Source organism: Arachis ipaensis, chromosome B04 (assembly GCF_000816755.2).
Source record: "Arachis ipaensis cultivar K30076 chromosome B04, Araip1.1, whole genome shotgun sequence".
In the NCBI taxonomy this organism is placed as follows: domain Eukaryota; kingdom Viridiplantae; phylum Streptophyta; class Magnoliopsida; order Fabales; family Fabaceae; genus Arachis; species Arachis ipaensis.
This window is the reverse complement of record NC_029788.2, coordinates 88,735,197-88,739,744: the sequence shown is the minus strand read 5'-3', so window position 1 is coordinate 88,739,744 and position 4,548 is coordinate 88,735,197.

The window sequence follows — 4,548 nt, the reverse complement described above, 5'->3', positions numbered from 1 at the left end:
AAAATTAGTGAAATTTTATTCCAAAGATAGATTTTTAAAAGAAACTTATTGTCTTTTCAATCAAGTAGAACATGCATGCAACTATTCTAACCTATGCAATTTATTCTATTCTATAAAAGAAAGAAAATCTAACTAAAATATCCTAATTATTGGTGCCAGAGAAGAGAATTTACCTCCGGAAGTCAGGTACTGACCGACCTCCCCACACTTAAGGCTTTGCACCATCCTCGGTGCCATCTGTTAGAAACAGGGGTGGGCTAGTAGCAGTATCTCCATAGTCGGGACCATCATGGCTCCCGGTGCTGGTAAAAGAAGTGGAGTCTGGAGTGTCTGAGTCCTTGAATTTGCCCATGATCAGCTCCTTGAGGTATGTGAATCGGCGCTTGTTACGGCGCTCTCTCATCTTAGCTTTCTGTTCATGCCGATCCAACTGTTCAAGTATCTGCTGGAGCAATTTCTCAGTGGTGGATGCTTGTGGTGTTGAAGATGGAATATCTTCAACTGACTCAGTAGGCTGGCATGTAGTGGCTACTAAAAGTCTGAGGTATTTCCTGTTAGGTACATATTGATCATCCCGTAGAAGCATGACTTTGGTGTCCCCAGCTCTGTAGGAGACTCTGGCTGCTGAGACAAGATCTGAGACCAGGGCGGGAAAAGGTAGGTTGCCCGCGATTTGTACATGCTCCATAGCATTCCGGATATGTCTTGAGAGATTCAGAGGTTGGTCTGTAAGGATGCACCATAGTAGCACAACCATGTCTGCAGTGAAGGAGGACTCATGAGTGCTTGGAAAGACGTAATGGGACATGATCTGTGCCCATACGCGGGCCTCTGATGAGCGGATAATTTATATGCTTTTTGACATTGTTTTTAGTATATTTTTAGTAGAATCTAGTTACTTTTAGGGATGTTTTCATTAGTTTTTATGTTAAATTCACATTTTTGGACTTTACTATGAGTTTGTGTGTTTTTCTGTGATTTCAGGTATTTTCTGGCTGAAATTGAGGGACTTGAGCAGAAATCAGATTCAGAGGTTGAAGAAGGACTACTGATGCTGTTGGATTCTGACCTCCCTGCACTCAAAATGGATTTTCTGGAGCCACAGAACTCGAAATGGCGCGCTTCCAATTGCGTTGGAAATTAGACATCCAGGGCTTTCCATCAATATATAATAGTCTATACTTTGGCCAAGAATAAACGATGCAAACTGGCGTTCAACGCCAGCTCTCTGCCCAATTCTGGCGTCCAGCGCCAGAAAAGGATCCAAAACCAGAGTTGAACGCCCAAACTGGCACAAATACTGGCGTTCAACTCCAAGAAGGATCTCTACACGTGCAACACTCAAGCTCAGCCCAAGCACACACCAAGTGGGCCCCGGAAGTGGATTTATGCATCAATTACTTATTTCTGTAAACCCTAGTAACTAGTTTATTATAAATAGGACCTTTTACTATTGTATTAGACATCTTTGGACGCCTGGTTCTTAGATCAGAGGGGCTGGCCATTCGGCCATGCCTGGACCTTTCACTTATGTAATTTTAACGGTAGAGTTTCTACACTCCATAGATTAAGGTGTGGAGCTCTGCTATTTCTCACGACAAGGGTGATACCTCCAGACGGTTAGCCGTGCCGTGACAGGGCATTGGATCATTTTCCCGAGAGATGACCGAAAGTAGCCATTGACAGTGGTGATGTATCACATAAAGCCAGCCATGGAAAGGAGTAAGACTGATTGGATGAAGGTAGCAGAAAAGCAAAGGTTCAGAGGAACGAAAGCATCTCCATTCGCTTATCTGAAATTCTCACCAATGAATTACATAAGTATTTCTATCCTTATTCTATTAATTATTATTCGAAAACACCATTATCAATTTATATCTGCCTAACTGAGATTTGCAAGGTGACCATAGCTTGCTTCATACCGACAATCTCCGTGGGATTCGACCCTTACTCACGTAAGGTATTACTTGGACGACCCAGTGCACTTGCTGGTTAGTTACACGGAGTTGTGAACCATGGTCTTGGCATCATATTTTTTTGGCGCCATTTCCAGGGAAAGAAAGAGCAATGAATTTTACGTAATTAAAGTATAATCACGATTCTGCGTACCAAGTTTTTGGCGCTGTTGCCGGGGATTGTTTGAGTTTGGATAACTAACGGTTCATCCTGTTGCTCAGATTAGGTAATTTTCTTTTTGTTTTCTTTTCAAAAATTTTTCAAAAATATTTCAAAATTTTCTCACCTGTTTTCGAAAAAAAAATGTTTTCAAAAATTTTATTCAAAATTTTTAAGAATGAATTCTAGTGTTTCATGAAGCATATGAAGCCTGGCTGGCTGTAAAGGCATGTCTAAATTTATTTGGACTGAGGCAGCAATTTGTTATCAAGAGCAAGCTAGTTGTTGCTAATCCACCTGCTGCTGTTCCTGATTCACCTGCTGAAGCTTGGCTGGCCATTGGCCATGTCTAGTGTTTTGGACCGGAGCTTTCATTGAAAGCTTGGCTGGCTAGTGAGCCATGTCTAATTCCTGGACTGAAGCTTTAGACTAAGAATGCAAGATTCCTGGAATTCATGTTAAAAAATTTTGGAATCCTTATTTTTTCTTTTTCATATAATTTTTGAAAAAAATCCAAAAAAAATTAGAAAATCAAAAAAATCAAAAAAATATTTTGTGTTTCTTGTTTGAGTCTTGAGTCATATCATAAGTTTGGTGTCACTTGCATATGCATCTTGCATTTTTCGAAAATATCATGCATTCATAGTGTTCTTCATGATCTTCAAGTTGTTCTTGGTAAGTCTTCTTGTTTGATCTTGATGATTTTTTGTTTTGTGTTGTATGGTGTTTTTCATATGCATTCTTGAATTCTTAGTGCGTAAGCATTAAAGAATCCTAAGTTTGGTATCTTGCATGTTTTCTTTGCATTAAAAATTTTTCAAAATTGTGTCTATGATGTTCATCTTGACATTCAAAGTGTTCTTGGTGTTCATCTTGACATTCATAGCATTCTTGCATACATTCATTGTTTTGATCTATAACTTTCATGCATTGCATCATTTTTCTTGTTTTTCTCTTTCATCATAAAAATCCAAAAAATCAAAAAAAAAATATCTTTCTCTTTTTCTCTCATCAAATTCGAAAATTGAGTTGACTTTTTCAAATTTTTTTAAAAATCAAAGTTGTTTCTTATGAGTCAAATCAAATTTTCAATTTGAAAATCCTATCTTTTCAAAAATCTTTTTCCAAAAATCAAATCTTTTTCAAAATTCTTAGTTATTTTCGAAAATTCCAAAAATATTCTTCAAAAATATTTTTCTTATTTTTATATCAAATTTTCGAAAATAACATAATCAATTAATGTTTTGATTCAAAAATTTGAAGTTTGTTACTTGCTTGTTAAGAAAGATTCAAACTTTAAGTTCTAGAATCATATCTTGTGATTTCTTATGAATCAAGTCATTAATTGAGATTTTAAAAATCAAATCTTTTTCAAAACTAATTTCTAAAATATCTTCTTATCTTACCTTTTTCAAAAATCTAATTTCAAAATATCTTTTCCAACTCCCTAACTTCTTATCTTTTCAAAATTTGTTTCAACTAACTAACTAACTTTTTGTTTGTTTCTTAACTTTTTCAAAACTACCTAACTAACCCTCTCTCTCTAATTTTCGAAAATATCTTCCCTCTTTTTCAAAATTTCTTTTTATTAACTAATTATTTTTATTTTTGATTTTAAAAAAAATTTCGAAAAAAAATACTAACCTTTTTCAAAAACTATTTTCGAAAATCACTAACTCTTTTCAAAAATTATTTTCAAAAATTCTCCCTCTCCCATCTTTTTCTATTTATTTATTCATCTACTAACATCTCATCTCACATCTCTGCCCTCCTCACAGTTGTGTTTCTTTCTTTACATTACATTCTTTGTCTCCCTCTCTTCTTCTACTCACACAGGGATCCCTATACTGTGGTATAAAGGATCTCTATTATTATTATTATTTTTCTGTGCCCTCTTCTTTGTCATATGAGCAGGAGCAAGGATAAGAACATTTATGTGGAAGCAGATCCAGAACCTGAAAGGACTCTGAAAAGAAAACTAAGAAAAGCTAAAATACAACAATCCAGAGATAACCTTTCAAAAATTTTCGAACAGGAAGAGGAGATGGCAGCCGAAAATAATATAATGTAAGGAAGATGCTTGGTGACTTTACTGCACCTAATTCCAATTTACATGGAAGAAGCATCTCCATTCCTGCCATTGGAGCAAACAACTTTGAGCTGAAACCTCAATTAGTTTCTCTGATGCAGCAGAACTGCAAGTTTCATGGACTTCCATCTGAAGATCCTTTTCAGTTCTTAACTGAATTCTTGCAGATATGTGATACTGTTAAGACTAATGGAGTAGATCCTGAAGTCTACAGGCTCATGCTTTTCCCTTTTGCTGTAAGAGACAGAGCTAGAATCTGGTTGGACTCTCAACCTAAAGATAGCCTGAACTCTTGGGATAAGCTGGTCACGGCTTTCTTAGCCAAGTACTTTCCTCCTCAAAAG